This window comes from Hemitrygon akajei, chromosome 11, assembly GCF_048418815.1.
Source record: "Hemitrygon akajei chromosome 11, sHemAka1.3, whole genome shotgun sequence".
NCBI lineage: Eukaryota > Metazoa > Chordata > Chondrichthyes > Myliobatiformes > Dasyatidae > Hemitrygon > Hemitrygon akajei.
The window spans coordinates 20,769,819-20,796,122 of NC_133134.1; the positions used below are offsets into that span (position 1 = coordinate 20,769,819).

At 40.8% G+C, this 26,304-nt stretch overlaps 1 protein-coding gene across 3 annotated transcripts in view; it reads right to left on the reverse strand.

The window, feature by feature from the left end:
• The window catches only part of emp2 (epithelial membrane protein 2), a 53,685-nt gene that overhangs the window by 17,916 nt on the left and 9,465 nt on the right, over positions 1-26,304 (reverse strand). Inside the window, exon 2 of one of the 3 annotated variants that reach the window (XM_073060340.1) lies at positions 18,970-19,050. The exons of 1 other annotated variant lie outside the window; for it this stretch is intronic. The gene's annotated coding sequence lies outside the window, so the exon portion shown is untranslated. Of the gene's footprint in view, positions 1-402; positions 640-18,969; positions 19,051-26,304 lie in introns of those variants that run through there. One more of the 3 variants, XM_073060341.1, reaches the window with a different exon arrangement.

Here is a 26,304-nt window from a genome sequence, read left to right on the forward strand (position 1 = left end):
AATGTTCGCTGCCTTGCAATTCCACTGCGGTCTGTGTAGTTTACGCTATAAAGTAAATTTACCAGCGTATACCAGCGCTTAAAAGTACTTCTGACTGGCAAACTTCCGAATGGTTTAAGAATTGACTGCATATCAAGTTCAAGTTCATTGTCATCTGGCTGGACATATATCCAACCAAATGAAACAACGTTCCTCCAGACCACGGTGCGCCAAAGATACATATCACACACACAGTACATAAAACTAAATATTGCTAAAGTTAATAAAATATAATTCAAAATATATTTGAAGTGCTCAGCATAAACAGGAAACAGTACAGTAAACAGCTCGCTGTCCTAGTGACAAGACTCGGTGGTGGCAGGGTATTCACTAGTCTCACAGCCCGAGGGAAGAAGCTGTTACCCAGTCTGGCTGTCCGAGTCCCCGTGCTCCTGTGCCTCCTTCCTGACGGCAGGGTCTAAGAGATTGTGGGTGGCAGGGGTCCTCAACAACGCTTCCGTTTCTTCCCATGCAACGCTCCGGGAGCGTGTCACAAGTAGGGGGAGAGGGAGACCCGCTAAAGCTCTCGGCGGTTTTCCTCTGCACGCTCTTGCAGTCTGATGCCTCGGTTCAGTGAAGGAATATTTCATTCATTCCACTTACACAGATGTTGCTATACAAATATTTTATTACAGAAACCATCCACCCAGATCTCCAGCTCATCCCCAATCTGCACAGAAATCCCTCCAACCACGACCAGCCCACCAAAGATCGCTGGAATGTCTGACAGGATGCAGCTGCTTAAATGCAGACCATTACAAAGTAGATTTTTTTTAAATGGATACTTAGCAGGTTTTAGATCTAGTTACCTGCTCTTCAGTGGCCTGTGTTGGCTTCATGTGTTGGGCAGCAAAATGTGCGCATAGTAACAAGAATTGCTTCCATATTTAACTTGCAAACATTGAAATGAGTTTTGCAACTGCCATTTGGAAACATTCTCAGTTCTATAATCAATGGTTCAAAGATTCATTTTATTGTCAAAGTATACTTGTTCAATACAACTTTGATATTTGTCTTCTCCAGATAGGCATGGAATACGGAAAGACCATGGGTGTTGATGAAAAGAAAGACATCAACTCCCCCCATTCCACCCTGGTCAGACCCCATTTGGAGCACTGTACTGTGCTCAGTTCTGGTTGCCTCACTACAGGAACGATGTGGAAGCCATAGAAAGGGTGCAGAGATTTACAAAGATGTTGTCTGGATTGGGGAGCATGCCTTGTGAAAACAGGTTGAGTGAACTCAGCCTTTTCTCCTTGGAGTAACGGAGGATGAGAGGTGACCTGATAGCGGTGTATAGGATGATGACAGGCATTGATCATGTGGATAGGCAGAGGCTTTTCTTCAGGGCTGAAATGGTTACCACCAGAGGGCACAGGTTTAAGGTGCTGGGGAGTAGGTACTGGGGTAAAATTCTTATCTCAGAGAGTGGTGAGTGCGTGGAATAGCTGCCGGCAAAGGTGGTGGAGGTGGATACGATAGGGTCTTTTAAGAGACTTTTGGATAGGTACATGGTGCTCAGAAAAATAGAGGGCTATGGGTAAGCCTAGTAATTTCTAAGGTAGGGACATGTTCAGCACAAATTTGTGGGCCGAAGGGCCTGTATTGTGCTGTAGGTTTTCTATGTTTCTAAAAAAAAAAGAGAAAAAAAAGTCGCAGACCCCAAAATTCCCCTCCCCCACAGAAAAACTACAGCGGCAATAACAGTCCGCAACCCCCTCACTCGCAGGAAAAAAACCGCGGCATTAACAATCCCCGACCTGTTCACTCACAGGAAAGAGCGACAGCAGCACCAAGGCCGCCAAGCCTGAGCATAAAATAAAATGAATAGGGCAGACGTGTAGAATGTTACCTCACAGTTCAATTTCAAATTAATGGTTACAGCAACTTCACCTGTAATTTAATGTTCAGCCCTATGCTTATTACATATTTCTATCTGACACAGGCATAAACACAGCAATTCTGGCCTGCAGGCAAACCATATGGCCAAGATTACAGGGGCAAAACCTCACGCATACTATTATTGTAGTAGATGAGGTTCCACTAAACCCTCACATCAAGCAGAAACAATATTCGGATTTTGATCTCTCTGGACAGATGGATGCCTTTGCCTGCTTCTTGCTGGGTGGCAATCAACATCCAGGAATAGAAGTTTACCACAACCAACATTTTCCCATCTCACATTTGGTGCATTCAGTTGTTGTCAAATGTTTGTTACTTTAAGACCATCACTCATTTGATAGATTGGAATGGGATTTTTTATTTAAGGTATTGGAAAAATATGAGTTAGGAAAATCTTTTATACAATGGATTAAAACCTTAAATACTAATCCTCAAGCTATAAAGTAGTTACAAATGGTCAGATTTCAACACCATTTTGCTTAACGAGGTCAACTAGACAAGGCTGCCCATTATCACCTGCTTTATTTGTATTGGCAATAGAACCATTAGCTGAATTAATTAGAACAGATTCAGACATTGGGGGCTTTAGAGTTAATCAAGAAGAATATGATTAATTTATTTGCTGATGATGTTTTGATTTATTTAACAAACCCATTGCAATCTTTGCAAAGATTATCTTTTAGATTGGAAAAATACGGGAAAGTATCAGGGTATAAAGTAAATTGGGATAAAAGTGAAATTAAGTGAAATTTTACCCCTTACCAAAGGAAATTATAATCAATGTCGATTAGTAACTCAATTTCGATGGTCAATAAACGGGATAAAATATTTAGGTATTAGAGTTGATAATGATGTAAAAAAATTAATATAAACAAAATTATTTGCCATTATTAAAAAAAAGAGGATCTTGATAAATGGATGATGTTACCAATAACATTAATAGGTAGAGTTAATGCTGTAAAAATGAATATATTTCCTAGATTGCAATATTTATTTCAAACTTTACAAATACAATTACCTCAGAAGTTTTTCAAGAACTGAATAAATATGTAAGGAAATTTCTTTGGAAAGGAAAGATGTTAAGAATATCATTGGAAAAATTGACATGTAAATTTGATTTAGGAGGGTTACAACTTCCAAATTTTAAGAATTATTATAAAGCAAATCAACTTAGATTTATTGCATCTTTTTTTGATGAAGAAAAACCGGCATGGATTAGAATAGAATTAGATAAGATAGGAGAAAACATACCAGAAGATTTTATATATAAATGGGAATCCAAATGGATACGGGAAAAAAAGAATCTCCTATATTAAGACACTTGATTGATTTATGGAATAAGGTAAATATGGACAATGAGATAAAGAAATCTTTATTAGCAAAAAGAACTTTAATTCAAAATAGGCTTTTTCCTTTTACAATGGATAATAAACTTTTACATAATTGGTTCCAAAAGGGGATTAAATATATAGGTGATTGTTTTGAAGGAGGTATATTGATGTCATTTGATCAATTAAAAAATAAATATAAAATATCAAATAACACTCTTTACTGTTATTTTCAATTAAAGGCTTATTTACGAGAAAAGCTGGGTCAAACAATGTTGATGCCAAAATCTAGTGAAATAGAAATATTAATTCAAAAAGGAAAAAGTTAAAAATTTACATGTTGTATGTATAATTTGATTCAAAAACAGACAATTAAATCAGGAATTCATAAATCAAGCCAAAAATGGGAATCTGATTTGAATGTTAAAATTGATGGAAAAAACTGGTCAAGATTATGTTCTGATAGTATGATAAATACAATAAATGTTCAACTTAGATTAATACAATATAATTTTTTACATCAATTATATATAACACCACAGAAAATAAATAGATTAAATTCAAATATGTCTGACCAATGTTTTCGATGTAATCAAGAAATTGGTACTTTTTTACATTCTACTTGGTCTTGTTTTAAAATTCAACCATTTTGGATAAATCTAAGACTTTTATTGGAACAAATTACTGGAGTACAACTCCCACATAGTCCAGTATTATTTTTATTAGGAGACATTGAAGGGACAATACCGAAACTTAAATTGAATAAGTATCAGAAAAAATTTATAAAAATTGCATTGGCAGTAGCCAAAAAAGTTATCGCAGTTACTTGGAAATCTGATTTATATTTAACTATGGATTGTTGGAATAATGAAATACATAGTTGTATTCCACTTGAAAAAATTACATACAATCTAAGAAATGAATATGATATATTTTTGAAAATTTGGCTCCCATACCTACAAAAGATAGGATTAGATACATAGGTCCTTTGAAGATAAAATTATAAAGTAATTGGGGAAAGTAAAAATAAATATTAAAATTATTTTTAACTCCATGCAGCATGTGGGGATCCTCCGATATCCAGGCAATCTTTCTCTCTTTTTTTTTTGCTTTCTTTAGATAAGGGTTAAGGGGAGGGGGGAGGGTTAATATTATTTTTCTCACTATTTTATCATCACATTTATTCTTTGTAATTTTCTAAAATTTAATAAATAAATAAATAAATAAATTTTTTTAAAAGACCATCACTCCTTAAGGGTTGGATTTTGTGACGAATTGATCGGAACACTGCAATTTTTTGTAAGCTCCACTGCATTAAGAGCCCTTGAATAAAATTACTACAGTACTGTGCAAAAGTCGTATTATATACAGAGCGAGGGAGCTCAGACTTTTGCAGAGTACTGTAGTAATTTTATGTATTGCACTGTACTACTGCCACAAAAAAAAATCACCACATATGTGAATGATGATACACCTGATTCTGGTATGGGTCTATATCATGGACTGAGAGTGGGAAGGGTCAGGGAGAGGGGAATCATGGTTGGGAAAAGGGAGACACCAGAGAGACATTCAGTAATGATCAATAAACCAATTGTTTGCAATCAAATTACCTTGCCTGGCATCACAGGGCTCAGTATGTCTGCACCTGTACCACCTTCCCCCTTCACTCAGCACTCTTTCTCTGCCACCTGTCCCACACCCCTCCCACAATGCACCACCCTTGCCATTCCCAATATCCTTTGCTTCTACCGGATTGACTCAAACTGACAAATACAATATTGTGTAAAAGAATTGTGTGTGTGTGTGTGTGTGTGTGTGTGTGTGTGTGTGTGTGTGTGTGTGTGTGTGTGTGTGTGTGTGTGTGTGTGTGTGTGTGTGTGTGTGTGTGTGTGTGTGTGTGTGTGTCCCTCAGACTTTTCCACTTTGTTCAAGCTCCTTGCTTTCCTTTATCAGTCTGTACATTCTGAAATGGGCTTCAGGAAGTTAAGAACCCATCGAACCACAATAATTATAAGGCTCTTCAGTCAAACTCCTCCCTGCCAACCAAGTCAACCATCTGGACAAGTCCTGTTTGCCAGCAGTTTGCTCAAACCACTTTAAACATTTGCTCCCCAGGTAACGTTCCCAATATCTTTTAGACATTGTATTTATATTAAGACGTACAAAAAAGCTGGATCAACTCAGCAGGTCGGGCAGCATCCGTTGAAAGAAAAAAGAAAAAATTGTAATTATATTCACCTCTACCAATTTCCAATCCAATGTTTCAATCTGCATGTTAAATTTCTTGATTTAACATTGAATGTAAATGGGAAGGTAGACCATGATCTGGCAAATGGAATTCTCCAATCTTGGAAACGAACGAGTTAAAGCTGAACAAATGCACACAAATGAAAATAGATCCAAATAAGTTCAAGTTAGATACATTTTCATTTTGTAGGGATTTTAATGCTAATAGCACACCAAATCAACAAAACTATCTGTTCCATCTTTGCTATTTAAGAGAGTCAAAGAGCATTAAGTAACAGCACTGACAACCTGCGAAGAGCTATATATTTATACGATGAAAAATGCATCTCTAACACCGGGTTTGTATAATTTATTATGAGAGGTCTAGAGTATACAAGCAAGGAGGCAGTGCTGACGTTTTATAAGGCATTGGTCATACAGCACTTGGTGTATCACAAGCAGTTTTGGCCCCCTTATTTATTCAGAGCTAGAGCAGGGTAGAGGCTCTTGCGCCCCAGTGAGCCGGCACTGTCCAATTACACCCACGTGACCAATGAACCTACTAACCCGGATGACTTTGGAATATAGAAGGAAACCCACACGGTCACAGGGAGCACATACAAGCTCCTTACTAACAATGGGTGCGAATCGCACCTGGGTCGCTGGTGCTGTAAAGCATTACGCTAACCGCCACTCTACTGTCCAGCCCAGAATGTGCTGGCATTGGAGAGGGGGGTCCAGTGCCAGCAAGGTTCATCCTGGGAATGAAAAGTGTGGTGAACTACATATACCTGTCTGGACACGCCCCCTGCTGATTGCTCCTGTGGCTCCTCCCACAGACCCCGGTATAAAGGCGATTGAGGCCTGAGCCCGGCCTCTCTGTCTCCAGGATGTAGTATGGTGGTCAACCACTGCTTGTTCCTTCTTCCAGTCAATAAAAGCCGAGATCTCGCCTTTACGTCTCAGAGAGAGTTATTGATGGTGCATCAATTTTATTGACTGGAAGAAGGAACAAGCAGTGGTTGACCACCATACTACATAGCCCAGAATGTGCTGGCATTGGAGAGGGGGGTCCAGTGCCAGCAAGGTTCCTCCTGGGAATGAAAAGGTTAACATATGAGGAGCATTTGACATGTCTGGGACAGTACTTGGCTGGAGTTTAGAAGAATGAGGGTGGGGAAGATTTTATTGAAACCTGTCAAATATTGAAAAACCTAGATAGAAAGGACATGCAAAGGAAGCTTCCTTTTGTGGGGGAGTCTAGGGCACAGCCTCAGAATACCAAGAATCCCTTTAGAACAGAGATGAGGAGAAATTTATTTCGCTGGAGGGTGGTGAATCTGTCGAATTCATTGCCACAGGTGGCTGGGGAGGTCAAGTCATTGGGTATATTTAAAGCGGAGGTTGATAGGTTCTTGATTAGTGAGGGCATCAAAGGTTACAGGGAGAAGGTAGGAGAATGGGGTTGAGAAGGGTATTGATTGAATAGTGCAGCAGACTCAATGGGCTCAGTGGCCTAGTTCTTCTCCTATTATCTACAGCAACATAGAACATTTAACATTACAGCACAGAACAGGTCATATGGCCCATGATATTGTTCTGACCACTTAACCTGCTCTAAGACCAATCTAACCCTTCCTTCCTACATATGCCCTCTACTTGTCTATCATCCTTATGCCTATCTAAGAGTCTCTTAAATGACTGCAATGCCCCTGTATGTTTAATAACCAGACAGTCAGTCAGAGTTGATAGCTTGAAGTTGCTTTCCATGGTTAAGCAAACATCCTTTGTGGGCACCATCCTCAGCCCCGCTCCCACCAGCTGCAATGTGGGTGTTAAAGGACGTTGTTACTCTCCAGAGCAGCTACCTCCACACAGCAGTTAGAAGGTAAAATCAATGGCATTTGAAACGGCTGTTAGCATACATAGTGACGTGTCAAAGGAATATTGTTACGCAATACTCTCCCTGATACAAGAGGTCTCAGGTTACTGGCGTACAGTGAATATTTCTATAGATTCAGCCTTGTGGCTTCTTGGGGAAGCATGTGGTGTACTGGAATCTCTAGCTGGAGTGAGGTGACCAGGGATGCAGAAAACATACTCCTACCTAACAAGTAGTAAGTATCAAAGCATGCTTGCTATAGTACCACCCACTCCTATTAAGCCTTTGAGTTTGTTGAGGTGAATTTATCTGAGAGTAATTCCAGTTTTATCAACCAAGGAACCTACAGCTTGAATTCTGTAAACCTACACTTATTAACCACTTTATTAGGTGCACCTGCTTGTTATTGCAAATATCTAGTCAGCAACTCAATGCATAAAAGCACGCAGGCATGGTCAAGAGGTTCTAGGTGATCTAAGTGACTTTGAGCCGTGGAATAATTGTTGGTGGTTTGATTACCTCAGAAACTGCTGATCTAGCAAGATGGCACCGGGGAACCACGGCCACGTTCTGCGGGCTACATACAATCTCCTGGGATTTTCATGCACGGCAGTGTCTAGAGTTTCAGAGAATGGTGCGAGGAACGAAAAGCATCCAGTGACCAGCGGTTGTGTGGGTGGAAAAGCCTTGTTGCTGAGAGAGGTCACAGGAGAATGGCCAGACTGGTTCAAACTGACAGGAAGGTGACAGTAGCTCAAATAACCACGCATGAGATGCTTTGTTACTGAGAAGGACAAGGAGAGATGCGCGGAAAAAGCCATCACTCACAGATCTCCCTTCAAGTCACAGTTTAAACCATGTTGGAAATAACCCCAGAGTTTTGTTGCGACAAATTTTTTATTGTATTATTTATATACATCTCAAAATAAACTTTATTCATAATTTAAAAAGTTACAAGAATAAACCGTGCAAGCTCTTTCATTCTTATATTCATAGTCAGTACTGTTATATTGCACTCATTAAAGCCAGTTGCCATTCACGTGACCCCCCCACCCCCTCGGGTCGTACTTGCGACACGCTGGGAAAGATCCCAGAATTCCTTATACCGTCTTCCCCACTCTGACCTCAATGATCCAAGGGATGGCCTGCCACCTCCAAGGGCAAGAATAGGCAATAACTGCTTGCCTTACCAACAACCCTGACATCACGTGAAATGAAGGTGTTCCAGAGGTTGGCCTATGTTTTACCTCCACGATGGCTTCCTGTGCTTTACAACTCAAATCCGCGCTGCTACAACTAAACTTAACGAGACACTGAGAATCTTGGCTCTGGCTAGTTGATGTTATGAGCTGGGAAAGATGAAAATATCCAGAGAATTTGATACTCGTGATTAGACCAGTGAAATGCCACTGTTACAGAACACAGCAGAATGTTTGTGCTTATGATGGTAATTAAATCTAATTTTACACAACAGCTCATTTTAAAAACCAACAACACAGCACGGAGAAGAGTTCCGAGCTTTTTACAGAGCTCTGCCCACTCATCCAGTGACGCTATGAAACATACATCGGCAGATTCTGACACAACCAATCTGACTGCCAGATAGACTTCGGGGTGGGGGGGGGGGGGGGGGAGGCTGCAAAGCATCTTCTCAGGATGAACATAAATCTTGCAAACCTTACACGTGAAGAAACTACACCAGCAATAATTGCCAGACGAGGAGCAGTCAGATCTGAATCATTTGTTTTGGGGTATTAATTATTGCTTCTGGTTCGAGTGTGAGAGCCAGTACACGTGTGGGTGGAGAAAAGGATTGTGCTTTTTTTTTAAACTCCAACGTACTGTGACAGGGTGCTTGGTGCCTTTCGCCAGACAGTGTCTCCTTTATAATTAGAGTTTGAGGATCAGCTCCTGTGTGTGTGGTGACAAGAACTGAATCAGAATCAGAATGAGCAGCAGTTCAGCATCGCCGACATATGTCATGAAATTTGTTTTGCGACAACAGTACAGTGCAATATATAACAACAAACTAAAAATTAGACATATGGATAAAGTGGATTTCAGTTAACTGGGACATATCAGGACCAGTACATTTTGGCCCAATTAAGCGACTGCCCTATTTAGCCAAAGTTCCATAAAAAGATATTAAAAAAAGCCAAACTACCATTTAACTGAGAAACAAATTACCACTTAAATGAAATACAGAACAAATTAGATCATTACCAATTCTACTGGTAGTTGTCCATCATGTCCGACTGTTGTGTTTGTGCACAACTACAATTAAATCAAAGCACGCACGCAGGTGACAGGTTTAACTGGTGTATTCAAGAGAGAGAGAGAGCAACGTACGTGTGCAGACAACAGATCAATCTGTATCTGGGGGTGGCGGGAGCCATTGCTCTAAAAGAAATAGATCCACACATTACACCGACAATGGCAGGGAAACCTGTGTGTGAGAGTTTTTAAAAGTCAAATAGCTGTTGCGCTGGGCGGTGTCATTCCCTTGTACCCGAGAAGCTCAGTGGGACGAGTAGACATCGCAACTGGGGTTGTCCCTGGTTGCAGTGGATGGACATGGCTTCTGTGCCTCCCCATGCTCTTCGCAGAACCGTCTTGCTGGCCGTTGGATTGCACTGTAGATCTCATCCCCCCAGCATCTGCCAGAGCTGATTTTGCATGCGGGGACAAGCATGTCCCTATCTCACTGTAGTACGAGGCCTGCCGGCTACCCTCATCTGGTTTAGTCCACCTGTCCAAGTGTTGTACTGGGGGGTGGACACTTGCATGCAAGCAACTACTTGGAGCCACAGGTGACAGCTGAGTGGGGACCAATGATAACATTCAAGATAATTGTCGATACCTTCAAATTCTTCCTAATTCCTAACTTGTTGAAGCAGTGAAATTGTTTAATTTTTACTCCCGGCCATTTCTGGCATTTCCAAGCCTGAATGCTTGAAATGCAGTGAGCAAAACAGTTCTAAATTGCCTTACTGCTTATTTCTTACCAACTACCACTGGCACAAGTCGCTGCTCTTCGAACACAAACACACGCAACTAACACTATATTAAAACTGTTTGCTCTAACCACAGTGTAGTAACTAACAGTCACATGGCCTGCAATCGACTGAAGCTGGTTAGAACATGCTTGGCAACAGTCTCCTGTCCCAGTTAAATGGCATATTGTCCCAAATAAACAAAGGAATCCAGGCTATTTTCTTGTTTTGTTTTTTGTTCTTTCAGCGTTCCAAAGTAAGCGGCTGTCGCGATTATGAATCAATAGTCCAATTAACTGGAATTCACTATGTGTATGCTTATAATTAAATAAGTCATGCAAATAGGTTAGTTCTTGATGCTGGAGAGGCTCGTGTCCATGATGGAACCAGCTACGTCCGCCACCCTCGGCAGCATTTTCTAATCCTGTGCAGAGGCTCCTCCAAACCAGACAGTGATGCAACCGGATAGAACGGTATACCTGCAGAACTTTGCTACAGTCTTTGGTGACGTATCAAATCTCCTCAAACTCCTAATGAATCACAGCCACTGATGTGCCTTCTTTGTAACTGCATCAATATGTTGGGCTCAATATAGATCTTCAGAGATGTTGAGACCCGGGAACTCAAGCTTGAAATGGATTGTGCTCTTTTAAAGTTCAATGTATTGTTACTGGGTGCTTCATATCTTTCACTGCATCTCCTTTATTGTGAGAATTAACATTTACGGTTAGTCTTTGCAAAAGCGATTGAAATGAAATAAGGGGTAAGGACCCCAAAGGTTTTAAACACTTTTGTTATACTTAATCATGAATAATAAAGAAATGGAGATACAAATTTTGAAGGCAACAATCAAGTGTGAGAAGTCAAAATTCCTGACAATCAGATCTTGTGGCTTAGATTTTACATTGAATGGTTTGTCATGAAAGTGAACTGAAGAAGTGCATCTACTTGCAACCTCTCACAGACCACATTAAGAAATTGGAGCTGGAGCTAGATGGCAGACTGAGAAATAGATCAACAGGACAAACGGGAAGGTAGTTACACCCAAGGTGCAGGTCACAGGTAACTGGGTGACCATCAGAAGGGGGAATGGGGATAGGCAGCCAGTGCAGAGTACCCCTGTAGCCATTCCCCTCCAATAACAGGTATATCACCTTGAATACTGTTGGGGGAGGTGGTGACCTAGCAGAGGAAAGTCAGGTCTCTGGCATTGAGTCTGGCTTTGTGGCTCAGAAGGGAAGGGCAGGATGGAATAGAGTTTGTCAAATGTGTTCATGAAAGATTTCCTTAATCAATACATAGATGTCTGAACTAGAGAGAGTGTGATACTAGATTTCCTATTAGGGAATGAGACAGAGCAGGTGACAGAGGTGTGTTGTAACAATACGGGATTCATTGGTGAGGGGAGTAAACAGGAGGTCTTATGGACAAGAACAAAATTCCCAGATGGTACGTTGCCTCCTGTGTGCCAGGGTGCGGGCCATCTTGGATCGAGTCCTCAGCACTGAGTGGAAGGGTGAGCAGCCAAGGGTCATGGTCCTTACCAGTGCCAATGACATGTTTTGGAAGGGTGACAAGGTCCTGCAAAGTGAGTTCAGGGAGTTAGGTGCTAAGTTAAAGGACAGGACCTCCAAGGTTGTCATCTCAGGACTGCTATCCATGCCATATGCTGGCGAGGCCAGAAATAGGAAGCTCATACAGTTTAACATGTGGCTAAGGAGACGGTGCTTCAGATTTTTGGCTCGTTGGTCTGTTTTCCGGGGAAGGTGGGACCTTTACAGAAGGGAAGGTTTGTACTTGAACTGGAGGGAGACTAATTCCTTGCAGGAAGATTTGTTGACACTGCACGGGCGAGGCGTTGCAGGGATATGGGAATCAGAGCGCCCGTGCAGATGGCGGATTTGTTGTCAAGAAAGCTGCTGTTAAGCCAACATCGTGTACGTACAAAGTCAGGAATTGAAAAGTTGAGCACGGCGGGGCTAATGTTCTGAGGTGCGTATATTTTAATGCAAGGAGTATTGTAGGAATGGCGAATGAGTTCAGGGCATGGATCAGCATGTGGAATTATGACATTGCAGCCATTAATGAGACTTGGTTGCTGGAGGGAAAGAACTGGCAGCTTAATGTTCAGGGTCCAATTGTTTTAGACATGACAGAACGGGATGGATTAAAGGAGGAGGGGTGAAATTACTAGTCTGAGAAAATGTCACAGCAGTACTCAGACAGGACAGGCTGGACAGCTTGTCTACTGAGGCTTGAAAGGTGGAACTGAGAATTAAGAGAGGGTTGACCGCATTAATGGGATTACATTATAGACCACCCATCTGTCCATGTTTGTACGTTTATAGAGAGATCACAGAATTTTGCAAGAAACATAAGATTGTGATAGTAGGTGATTATAACTTTCCACATATTAACTGGGAGTCCCATACAGTAAAAGGGCAGGATGGAATAGAGTTGGTCAAATGTGTTCATGAAAGATTTCCTTAATCAATACATAGCTGTCTGAACTAGAGAGAGTGTGATACTAGATTTCCTATTAGGGAATGAGACAGAGCAGGTGACAGAGGTTTGTGTACAGAAACACTTCTCACCTAGTGATCATAATGCCATTAATTTCAAGATAATTATGAAGAAGGATAGGCCTAATCTTTGGGTTGAGATTATAAATTGCAGAAAGGCCAATTTAGATGGCATCAGAAAGGAGCTGGCAAGTGTAGATTGGGACATGCTGTTTTCTGGCAAAGATGTATTTATAAGTGGGAAATATTAAAAAGTGCAATTTTGAGAGTACAGAGTTTGTATGTTCCTGTAAGAATAAAAGGCAAGGGTAACAGATTTAGGAAACCTTGGTTTTCAAGAGATATTGAGGCCCTGGTTAAGAAAAAGAAGGAGGTTCATAGCAGGTTATAGGTAGGAAGGAGCAAATGAGGTACTTGAGGGGTATAAAAAATGCAAGAGAACACTAAAGAAGGAAATCAGGAGGGCTAAAAGGCACAAGGTTACTCAACCAAACAAGGTGAAGTTGAATCCTAAGGGCTTCAACAGATATACAGTATTATGAGCAAAAAGGATAGCAAGGGACAAGATCAGTCCTCTGGAACATCAGACTGATCATCTATTCAAGGAGCCAAAAGCAATGGACACTGAGTCTATAGAAATGAGTCAAGCAACAGTGCGGTCATGGAGGAGGTGAATGCTGTCTTGAAGAAAACGCTGGTGGATGAATCCCCAGGGCCTGACAAGGTGTTCTCTCGGCCCCTATGGGAGTCTAGTGCAGAAGCTACAGGGCCAAACCAGTGAAATATTTAAAACGTCCTTAGCCATGGGTCAGGTGTCGATGGATTGGAGGATAGTTAATGTTGTTCCGTTGTTTAAGAAAGGCTCGAAGAATAAGCCAGGAAATTATAGGCCTGTGTGCCTGACATCTGTAGTGGGTAAATTATTGTTATTTATTCTAAGGCTCTGGATAGGTACAGAACTGTGCAAAAGTCTTCGGCACACACATATAGCTAAGGTGCCCGAAACATTTCCACTCTACTGTATTTGTCAACGTGAAGCAGAGACCAAGTTTATGGAGCTGGTGGGCTCAAAGAATGTTTAGAAAGTTGGGAGTGGAGTGCAGTGGGAGGGGTGTGGGACAGGAGGCAGAGAAGGAAATCCCGGTGTGAGGACTGGTGTGGGTGCAAACACATCCAGTCCTGAGACACCAGGCAAGGTCGTTTGCCAATAAACAATTGGTTTATTGATCATTACAAAATATCTCTCTGATGCTTCCTTCTCCCTCCCCTCTCCCTTCCCCTTTTCCCAACCATGACTTCCTCTCCCTACCCCCTTCCCACTCTCAGCACACAAAAAAATCAACTTAATCACTCACATATATCAAGATTCTTTTTGTGGGGAAAAAAGAATCCTCCCTTCTCATCACTTATCTAAAATTGATGAGTGGAGCTCTGAGCTTATACTAAAATTCAGTGCAACCATGCTACCTCCCACTTGTGAGTATCTCCCCCCCAGATGATCTTCATGTTTTCGGTACATGGCATTGAGTTGTTATACACAAGGATCAACTCAATTCACCATAGAGGTATGTCCTCTAAAGTGGCCACTGAGAATATGTTCAGGGTCGTCTACTGCTGTAGCCCATCCACTTCACCGTTCAATGTGTTGTGCATTTCGAGAAGCTCTTCTGCACACCGCTGCTGAAACATGCTTTTATTCTAGTTACTGTTGCGCTCCTGTCAGCTTGAACCAATCTGGCCATTCTCCTCTGATCTCTCACTTTAACAAGACATTGTTGCCCACAGAACTGCTGGTCACTGGATGTCCCGTGTTTTCTTTGCACCATTCTCTGTAAACCCTAGAGACTGTTTGCAATGTAAATCTCAGGAAATCTGAGATACCCAAACCACCCTGTCTGGCTCCAACAATCACTCCACGGTCAAAATCACTTAAATCCCATATTTTACCCATTCTGATGTTTGACCTGAATAACAACTAAACCTGTTGACCATGTCTGCATGCTTTTATGTATTGAGTACCTGCCACATGATTGGCTGATTAGATATTTGCATTAATGAGGTGTACAGGTGTACCTAATAATGTCCAAGTTTATTAAACTTTAATGAATATAGATTTAATGAATGTAAATCTATAGAATAGTAACTATAATAGGATGAATGAAAGTTAAGAGGAATTTTGGAACAATTTTCTGCAGCTCACAGAAAGCTGCCAATGATCGCTGGCTCCATCTTGTCCACTGACATGTATTAGGAATTCACTGAGCTATGGTGGCATAACATGCAACAACAAAAAAACGCATTCAACAATAAAAAATAAAGTTAGAGGTTAAGACACAGATTTGGAATAAAATGTGCATAAATACATAAATACCAGCATGTATTTACAATGTAAACAGCATTATAAAAAAGTGGTTCAACATGTTTTAAAATGCATGCCTTAACATGTTAAATTTCTATTTACTCAATGTTCATCATAAAATTATTAAAATCTATGCAGATTGAGCACAGCCTGTATGAAACACTTGGAGCCGGAAGTGTTTTGGATTTTGGATATTTTTGGACTTTGGAATATTTGCATCAATGTAATGAGATTGCTTGGGAATGGGTCCCAAATCGAAACACAAATTCAATTTACATTATGCACCCATCTTATACACATACACTGAAGGTAGTTTTATGTAATATTTTTAATAATTTTGTACATGAAACCATAATATGTACACTGAACCATCAGAAAGGTTGGCTGCCCAGGTGAACATTTAGTGGCTGTTTGGCATTGCCACCTTTCCCGATTTTGAATTTCTGTGTTACCAGTAAGCAATCTTTGGTCTTGAACTTGTTCATCCACATATGCACTTAACAATAAAAAAATATTATGTACTATGAATATAATGAAAGAATAATGTGTACAGGGAAACAAAATCAGCACAGCAGCACCGGGAGAATACCTGAATCAGCTGTCGAACAACAAGAAGCAACAGCAGGCTTTCAGTCTCCACCTACGATGCCAGTTTTGATTAAAATATTACAGAACACTGTATTCGTATTTTACTTTTCTTCAGTTTATGCAAGGTATAAAAACAAAAGATTGAATTTAATTACAGCTAAATGTAATGAAAACTGGAAAAAGTCAACATTTGATTTTTAAACACTGGTCATGTCACATCCAAACATGGGATTTCAGGAGGAGAAGAGAATCAGATTTCATGCAAAAATGATAGGTTTTGTAATTACAAAAAAAAACATAATGATCTTCACTTACAAAAGAAGAGAAGTCCAGCACTGAACACTGCAACTACATCAGGTCTGAGAAAGCTTAGGGGGAAGGTACATCAGTGTTAATATCAGAAGCAGCTGAGAGACCTGGAAGTGGACCCTCTCGGGATGAGGTGGCACTGCGCAGGATGACATTTTTAAAGGTTTCTTCCAGTGTCATTTGCCTCATTAACAAGGCTCTTTGTCGTAGCAATTTTTCTTTGATTTTATAAACTGACATGATTTCTTGTTCTGTTATGAATGCATGCTGCTCTAGCCCTTCAACTTCTCTGCTGCCTCATGATCAGCAGATGCTTTATCATCACATAAATCTTTAAAAATTTAATGCCCGCACCTTATCTTAAATTCCTAGAACCAGCCTGCTGAGTATTCACAATTACTTTCAATTTTCAGTTCATCTCGATAGATCTTTGCTTGTTTCACGACCAACAACCGTCAAGTGGCATATGTTCACTCCGATGCTAACGAATCCACTCTTTCAATACATGTCGATTCTTCATTTTTCACTTTATGCAGTGTTTTTCTATTTTTCATTCACTTCTGTTCATTACTTTCAGCATAGAACTTTATCTGTTTGTCCCTCTGTTAGTTCAAGTCGGAGATAGTGGTCGTTCCAGCACCATATTCCATTGTCAGATGCTACACACTTACACTGCTGTCAAATTTTTCCAGCGTCTTGACTTTCTGCGTAATAGATAAACATAAATGCTCCCTCTTTTTCCTTCCACTATTACCCCTAGGGGTAATTGCCGGCCTTTTGATAGTTTCAACAATATCTTCACAACACAGAGCAGAGAATAGGTGCAGAACACATAGTAATCGCTGTGAGTAATGTAGAAAGGTCTGGCCATGATGACTGCTGAACAACAGAGCCTCAACCAGGGAAAGTGAGGTAATTTCTCGATCTGTCTGTGGTGTGTAGAGACCTGTGCATTGCCTGGGAACCTTCCCAGCGTCTTGTGGAGCTTTCCATTTGTAGCGTCATTTTAGCGCTCAAAAAATTTTCAGATGTTGGAGGTTACCAGACTTTGGATTTTCAGATAAGGGGTGCTCAATCTGTATTGAAAATCTTAGTAAAATTCAGTTCAATTTTCTAAGTAACTGAAGCGATATTGAAGTAGACTGCTTGCATGCAGCAATTTATAATAATTATGCTATACTAGCACAAATCGAAGTCCATATCCCCTTGACATTCTTCAATATTACCATCCCTATGTCCCATCAATACTTTAAAGAACAAAGAACAGAATAATATGGGCCATTGACCCCACAATGTTGTGTCAAACTATCTAAACCTACACGACAATCAATCTAACCCTTCCCTCTTACACAGCCAATAATCCTCCTTTCTTTTATCAATGTACCTATCTCAAGAATCTCTCAGATTTCACTACTGTTTTTTCAGTCTCTACCACACCCCGGCAACACTGCTCAACCCTGACCAGACACTTCACTGGTTGGATGAGAGATTGGTTATCTTTTGTAGACTGACTCACCTTTAGATTCCCTGACATCTTCCACCACCTACAAAGCATACGTCAAGGAATTATCAATGAACAAACACTGCAAAGCCCTCAAGTTTGAAACCAAAGAAACCTACTCTACCCTTAAATAGGGCAGCGTGTTAGCGTAGTGGTTAGAGCAATGCTTTACAGTACCAGCAACCCGGGTTCAATTCCCACCGCTGCCTGTAAGGAGTTTGTACTTTCTCCCTGTGACCGCGTGGGTTTCCTCTGAGTCCTCCAGTTTCCTCCCACATAACAGTTGGTAGTTTAATAGGTCATTGCAAATGGTTCTCTGATTATGCTAGGATTAAATCGGGGGAATTGCTGGGCAGCATGACTCGAAGGGTCTCTTTAGACAGAGAGTGCCTGTGGAATTTTTTGCCAAAGGCAGCTATAGAGGTCAAGTCTTTAAGTATATTTAAGACAGGTTGATAGATTCTTGACTGGTCAGGGCATGAAAGGATACAGGAAGGTGGCAGGAGATTGGGGCCATGATGAAATGGTAGAGCAAACTTGATGGGCCAAATGACCTAATTCTGCTCCTATATCTTATGGTCTTATGGAAGGTCCTATTCTGTTCCGTTTCACAATAAAAATAAATACATAAAAATAAATAGTTCTTCCTATCACCTCTGGTTACCAAGGTTACAGTCTGAACCAGCTACAAGATGCATTGCAGATCTCCACAACCGTACTTTCTAAATAACCTGAGCCCAGGCACAGCAGAAATGCTGGTTTCAAGATTCCCTCTAGGTCATGCATTCCCATGATGTAGAAATATAATCACTGTTCTTTCACTATTGCTTTCTTCATCATTCTGGAGCTCCCTACCTAATCACTCTGTGGGAGAACCTTCAGAAGGGACTGGTATCATTGTGGAGTTAATACATCACGGAGATTTGGGCTAAGTGGGTGGCGAAGATCTGCGCATCTGTGGAAGCAGAACTGAAAGTAGGAGGCATGAACTGGGTAACAGTGAGCAGCAGAGCGAAGTCCGGCAGAAATGGAAGACCCTTGTGGAGGCCCCGTGTGCCACCTAGGCACTAAGGGTTCAGCTGACGAGACGGGTGTAAATTCAGAGAAGCATTACTGTGAACATAATCCAAAACAAATGATTCATACAATGTATTTGCTCATGCAAACTAGATTTAGGACTTTCTTGCCATGGTAATATTAAAACCATCACAGAATTTATTGTTTAAGCAGGTGCCTCCAATTATGGAGTTTCTGATCTCTGCGTATTGAGATTTCCACTGAACTCATGCTTATGAAAGACTTAATTTTAGTATAACTCACGAAAACAACTTGGATTTCAGATACTGGTGATTGTTCTTCTGGACTATTGCAATCATGCCCACACCAAGCTGGGCTTGTAATCTAAAGGAACAGCGAATTTAGTAAAGTTAGGTTCAACTGCAGTTCAAGAGCATCTCAGAGTCACTGAACACAGGCAGTGAACTTACTACTTCATTATTCTCATTTGCAAAGTTCACTGACGTTTGCCACTTTTAAATTTTACATGCAATGTAGTACACATCAAATTTTCCACTGAAGTTTGAAAAAAAAGGTCAGAAAAGGGAAATGTATCCCTTTAATGTTTAACTTCACTTCAGCAATGCCCCTTGTCCAAACTTCAAGGATTAATGAATAAGAGCTTTCTTCTTTTAAAGAAGTCCATTTTCAATCTGGAAAACAGAGTTCAATTTCCAAGGAAGAAAGCATTTGCTGGGTTGCTCGATCTGAATGCAGACTCTCACGAGAGTGGTCAGGAGAGGTTTGACCTCTCTTCAGTGTGCGACAGCACCACTTTCAATGCTGTCCCATGAGAAGATACGTCCCAAACCGAAGACCTTTTTAAGTGCCTACACTCAACTTGATCATTACCTTCTGAAATGGTCAATGGTTGAGCATTGGATAACAATATAAGAAATAAATAGAGAAAGAGGTATTGACCCCTTGGGCTTGTTCTGCCATTCAACAAGATCATTTCACAATTTTCCTTTCTGGGAGGACATTCACGTAGAATCAGAATCAAGTTTATTACCACTGACATTTCTCACGAACTTTATTGTTTCCCAGCAGTGGTAGAGAGTAATAAATTTTAAAAAAAACCACAAACTATAATCAGAAATATATTCCGAATAAAATAAACATATAGTGCAAAAAGAAAGCAAAACAACGACACACACAAAATGCTGGTGGAACACAGCAGGCCAGGCAGCATCTATAGGGAGAAGCACTGTCGACATTTCGGGCCGAGACCCTTCGCCAGTCCTGACAAAGGGTCTCGGCCCGAAACGTCAACAGCACTTCTCCCTATAGATGCTGCCTGGCCTGCTGTGTTCCACCAGCATTTTGTATGTGTTGTTGTTTGAATTTCCAGCATCTGCAGATTTCCTCGTGTTTGCTCTAGCAAAATAATGAGGTGGTTTTATGGGTTCATAGACCGTTCAGAAATCTGATGGCAGAGGGGAAGAAACTGTTCCAATGTTTTAGAAGCCGTTCCTAAGACATTGCGCTCTAAAGTTCCTGTACCTCCTCCTTAATGGCAACAACAAGAATAGCAATGTCCTGGATGGTGAGGGTTCTTAATGGTGGAACTTCTTGAGGCATCAGCTTTTAAATATGTGGGGAGGCTGGTGCCCGTGATGGAGCTGGTTGAGTCTACGACTCTCTGCAGCTTTTACCAATATTGTGTATTGGAGCCTCTGTAGCACGTGGTGGTGCAGCCTGTTGGAACGCTCTCCATGGTATAACTGTAGAAATTTGCTAGCGTCTTTGGTGGCATACCAAAATCACATAACAAATGCTTCTTTTAAAACAGAAGCTTCTGCTTTACATTATAGACACCTTTTAAAGATCCTTCATTTACCAAATTCAAAATCTCCATCTGATGTTTAAGGATTTAAACTCCTGCTTTGAGTTTACAAGTCCAACAACTTGATCAGTAAGTGACCATTTCTTAAAACACAGCCACAACCCAAGAACCAATCTCCTAGATGATTTCTAAAACATCAAGAGCTACACTATAAATTTACACAAGTCTCCTGCAACTATGAGTTGCCATGGTAACACAGTAACCACAATATTGCAGGCATGTCCGCAACCTTACTCATCTTAGAACACTCAAAAAGTTGTCTCACACTTACTCATGTGGGTGACTTTGCTATTGGGCTATCCCATATAAATAAGTAAATCCAGTCTCACGTCACAGATGGTAAGTATAATGCAGGGATCCCAACCTGCTTTTTATGCCATGGAGCCTTACCATTAACTGAGGCATCCTTGGACCCCAGGTTGGGAAACGCTGATATAATGGATATTCACTTTCTAGGCCCAAAAAGCTTATTGCTAACCTCAGCTTTTTAGCAGAGCAACAGAAACTACCCAATGTTCAAGCTGTTTGTTGTTCATCAAGTTAATCTTCTTACTTGAACCAGTCCCGAAGAAGGGTCTTGGCCCAAAATATCAACAGCTTATTCTTTTCTACAGATGGTGTGTGTGTGTGTGTGTGTGTGTGTGTGTGTGTGTGTGTGTGTGTGTGTGTGTGTGTGTGTGTGTGTGTGTGTGTGTGTGTGTGTGTGTGTGTGTGTGTGTGTGTGTGTGTGTGTGTGTGTGTGTGTGTGTGTGTGTGTGTAAATACAGTTCACACAGAAACAACATATTTGAACAATGAACTAATCAAGGGAAACATATTGGCTGAATTGAACACTCCAACCACCAGACCTGATAAATGCAATCCCCAAATGTTGTCCTATGAGAAGATAAATGTTAAAAGACAGTTAAGATTGGTAGGAATGACACAGAATTCATTCCTCAGCCTCAGTTTCCATGATGGACAATTCAATTGTCTGCAACATATTGGCACTGGTTTGAAAATTTGTAGGAACTGCACTTGTGTTGGGAAATCCGTTTGTAAGTTATAAATCTCTGTCAAGAATTACTGCTCAGAATTAAACCTGCTTCATGTAAAAACAAATTCTGCTTAACATGCTTTGTTAGCTGGGAGTACCTCCTCCTTGGTTGGGAGGGGAGGGATCCACCATTCAAAATAAGAATTATTGACAACTAGACCCTTTAAGAAAAATAGTAAAATAGTGAAGTAAATTATTCCTTGAAGTACAGATTAGCTCAGTATAATCTTCCTAAAGTGAGGGTACTTGTAAATACTTAACAAGATGGGGTTTACAGTCTTGAATTAAGTTTAGCTCTCTTAGAGGGGTGCACTCAACATGCAAATTAATATAATATTTTAATCCCAAAATTGCAATATACTGAAAGATAAATTACCTACAAAATAGGTAGCTATATAACAGAGCTTGCAAATCCACAATTCTGGATGTAGCCAACTTTCATAATAATTAAACAGATGCTTTTTGAAATAACAAATATGAAATTATCTGGAATTCTAGAGAAAGAGCTTGTTAGCAAACAATAACCATAAAACTACTGAGTGTTGTAAAGCACGGAACCTGGAAACCCAACCTATGAGCAGCAATGATGACTGAGTCACGCGAACGTGCCCTTGGATGACTCAGGCTGGTAAAGAGGGAGGGGCTGGCTGGGAAAACTTCTTTGACATTCTTGGTCACAAAACTGCCGGGGAATGTTGCAGCGCTACAAATCTCCGGTCTGACCACACTTGGAATGTCGCGTTCCGTTCCGGTCACCTCCCCCCCCCCCCGGTTATAGGAAGGGCGTGGAAGCTTTAGAGAGGCTGCAGAGGAGATTTACCAGAATGCACGTCTCGCAAGCAAAGCTTCAGCCAGCCAGGGCTTTTCTCTTTGGAACGAAGGCGGATGAGAGGTGACTTGATAGAGGTGTGCGAGATGATAAGAGATATGGAAAGAGTGGGCAGATAGAGACTTTTTTCCAGAGCAGAAATGGCTAATAGAATTTTAAAGTGATTACAGAAAGGAAGAGCTTTATTTTTAATGCAGAGAGTGGTAGCTGCTTGGATCAAGCTACCAGAGATGGTGATAGAGGCAGATACATTAGAGACATTTAAGGGACTCTTAGATAGGGACATGGATGAAAGACAAATGGAGGGTTAGGTTGAAGGGAAGGGTTAGATTAACCCTGGAGAAGGTTTAAAAGGTCAGTTCAACGCCGTGACCAAAGGGCCTGTTCTGTGATATGCGTTCGGTGAGACAATAAATCATCGGCTGCTGCCAGATGGCAAAGGAGATGCGTAAAGCAAGCACCAACCTTCAAAAGGGTTTAGAAACTATCTCTATCAAGCAAGTTATAAATCATGTCTTTTCCCTGCCGTCTGGTCTATCCCTAAAGGCGTCCACGGCTCAGTCAACAGTTCCAAGAAGTGGGCCTACAGACATTGATTATTATTCTCATTCAGATTGGTGGAATTGTATACCAAGGGAGACATTGGAAACCACAAGCTGTTCCCTTTCTCAGCCAAGGTGGCAGTAATTAATCCCTCGGGTGAAAAAGAAAAGTGGAGTCCGGATTTCATTATATTATGAGAGTGAATTATTTTACACAGTATTAATTCCACTAAATACTGCTCTTGGTTATAATTTGTGGATTAACCCAAAGCTTTCATAAATCTTGTTAGACCACCTTCACATTTCATTTCACCTATCTGCTGTTACATATAATTATGAATTCATGCTTCTACCTTCACTCAGATATACAGAAAAAAGCATGGCTGACCACAATTTAATACCTTCATTATAACCCTTAAGTTTACATCATTAGTTTCAAAGGAAAGGACAGCAGGGTCACAGTACTATACACTGGCACAAATACACTCATTGGTTGCTTTATTGGGTACATCTGCTTGTTAATACAAATATCTAATCAGCCAATCATGTGGCAGCAACTCAATGCATAAAAGCATGCAGACATGGTCAGGAGGTTCAGTTGTTGCTCAGACCAAATATCAGAAAGGGGAAAAAAATGTGATTTCAGTGACTGTGACCGTAAAATGATCATTGACGCCAGACAGGGTGGTTTAAGTATCTCAGAAACTACTGATCTCCTGGGATCTTCACACACAACAATCTCTAGAGTTTACAAAAAAATGGTCATCCAGTGAGCGGTAGTTCCGTGGGTGAAAAAGCCAAGTGGTCGGAGGAGAATGAACCAGACTGGTTCAAGCTGACAGGAAGGCAACAGTAACTCAAGTTACCACACATTAGAACAGCGAAGTGCAGCAGAGCATCTCTGAAGACTCTCAACCCTTAAGTTGATGGCTATAGCAGCAGAAGACCATGAACATGCACTCATTGGCCACTTTATCAGATACAGGAGGTACCTAATAAAGTGGCCACTGAGTATGTATATATTTGGCAGAACTGACCATGAATGAATTTCTATGGCTGACATCCTTCTGAATGAAGTCTTGCCAAAACTGGATTTTTATGAATAGTTTTCCTACAAGCTACTAAATCTGTTTAATCTGTTTACGCTAACTCAAGGACATTAATGGCATCGGTTCAGGCGCAAAAGAAAGAATTAATTGTACTTCGACCTATTTTCATGTCAAAGCAAATTTATTATCAACGTACATATGTGCAACCAAATGCTACGCTGAGATTCATTTTCTCACATGCACTTACAGGAAATAAATAAATTCAATAGAATTTATGAAAAAAAACTATATGTAAACAAAGACTGACAACCAACCAATGTGCAAAAGAAGACAAATTGTGCAAATAAAATTTTAAAAAATACGGACAACATGATTTGCAGACTCCTTGAAAGTGAGTCTGTAGGTTGTGGTGAGTTCAGAGTTTTGGTGAGTTAAGTTATCCATGTTGGTTCAGGAGCCTGATGGTTTGAGGGGAATAACCGTTCCTGAACCTGGTGATGTGGGACCTGAGGCTCCTGTACCTCCTGCCCAATGGTAGTATAGGCAGCATTGCCGGGATGATGGGGGTCCTTGATCACGGATGCTGCTTTTTGTGGCAGTGCTTCTTGTAGATGTGCTCAATGGCTGGGAGGGCTTTAACTATGATGGACTTCTCCGTTCCTGGGCATTCATACTTCCATACGAGGCTATGATGCAACTAATCAGCATGCTCTTCACTGTATGTCACGCAGCACTGATCAATTACTGAATGTCCATTAAAATACTGCTCTCTTTCAAATTCGGTAACAAAGCTATCGTTCTTTTGGAAGGGTAGCTCCAACTTATCCTATATTTTAAATTTAGTAACTCACCTTGCGCTCGAATGAAATGATAACATCATAAGAGTATGTTTATCTTCATCCATATGAACCAGGCTGAAAGATTTGCCTACACAACACATACAGTACACCGCACTACTTAAAATTCAGCCCACTTCTGCTCCCATGTTATGCTCACCTCTACACAAATATTTATCTCCTACTTTGCCGCACCACTTTAAAGATTAAAGACTAGCTCTATTTGTCACATGTACGTCGAAACATACAGTAAATGCGTCCAATCAAATCAGGGAGGATCGTGCTAGGCAGCCCACAAGTGCTGCCACACTTCCAGTGTCAATATAGTACGCCCACAGCTCAGCCACCCTAATGGTACATCTGCGGAATGTGGGAGGAAACCGGAACACCCAGAGGAAACCCACACGCCTACAAGGAGAATGTACAAACGCCTTACAGAAAGTGGCGGGAATCAAACCCCGATCTTACAACCAGTGCTGTAACGCGTTGCACTTTGCACGAGGCGACTGTGCCTCCTCCCCTGCGTCGCAGCGAATGCCCCCAGAACCAGTTGCATCCCATCCTGCAATCGACTGCAGCCTCGTGGGGTACCATCTCAATTGTGATTAAATTGTCTACAGCTGTTTGCAGATTGCCGGTGGGGATGCGCTTATGGTTCAAATATCGCCAAGTTCAAATAGCAAAGCATAAGGAGGATACATGCTTTAAAATAATTTAGCTTTTACTGTGCCATGTCTCTTATGTAGCTGTGCACTATTGCCTGTTCCTCAGTAATTCATTGCCTTTAAAGCCACCCATCCTGACATCGTGGACTTCTCGGAAAATGCAGATTCCCATCTGTTAATAAAAAAAATTCTTGGCTTTCTTCTTACAGCAAATTTTAGTAAGTACTAAAAATAATTTAGTATTTAATATGTGATCAAGCCCTCGTGATTCTAATTTTTATAATAAACTGTTCCAGAAGAATTCAGAACATGTTTATAGAAGAGCAAAATGCAGAAATAGGGAAAGAATGCGGGGGGGGGGGGGGGGGTATTGCGAAATTTCTCAGAGAGAAAGGAAGAGAAGGACACGTTGAAATGATGAAACTTCATCAGCAGAATGTGTGGAGTTGTTTGTGTGATCAGTTTCTATACTTACAATGGCATCTTAAAGGTTAACACCTATTGTGGAAGGGGATTAAAGGTTTTTCAGTAAATTGTGCTACAACTCTGGACTCCTACATGTCGTTTTGGCAGTCAAGTGCAAATCAAACCCACCACTAGAGTTTATATCACCTGAAGGAAAAAAGGAAAATAACAAAAAAAAAGCTTAAAAATTTTGTTTATACAGCACCATATGATTTTTATAATAGTTTATCAGTTACCTATCATCCCTTCCTAAAAATTTCCATAAATATCCATGCAAACATTAATTTGATTACTTGCTCGTTTACTTCACTGCTGTTTGTTAGAGTTTGTC